The following is a 438-nucleotide window of genomic DNA, read 5'->3' as shown; positions in this document are numbered from 1 at the left end:
CTGTGTTCTCAGAGCCTTGTATCATCTCGTGGCATCTTCAAAACCACCTGTGAGGTTGGTGCTGCTATTGCATCCCCATTCTCCAGAAGAAAAAACGGGCACAAAGGAATGAGTCAATAATCCAAAACCATCTGGCAGGGGCAATGTGGAGCTCACATTTGAATCCAGGTAGCCTGACTCCAGAGCCCACACGCTGAGCCACTGTCTCACACTGGTTCACGAGAGAAGGCTGAGGGGTGGGCAGGTTCAAGCCCCAGGCAGGCCATGCTGAAGCTTGGTCTTTTCCTTAGATGAGTGGAAAGGTTTTCATGCAGGGTGATAATATAATCAGGCATGTGTTTGAAAATGAGGCTGGATGCGGTGGGGGCAATGAGGACGTGGGATGGGGAAGGGGGCTGGGAGCTGCCGGGTCCAAGCGGGAGATATTAGCCCCTTAGA

The sequence above is a fragment of the Colobus angolensis genome, unplaced genomic scaffold (assembly GCF_000951035.1).
Source record: "Colobus angolensis palliatus isolate OR3802 unplaced genomic scaffold, Cang.pa_1.0 Scaffold1380, whole genome shotgun sequence".
NCBI classification, from domain to species: domain Eukaryota; kingdom Metazoa; phylum Chordata; class Mammalia; order Primates; family Cercopithecidae; genus Colobus; species Colobus angolensis.
Note: the sequence above shows the minus strand (reverse complement) of the source record.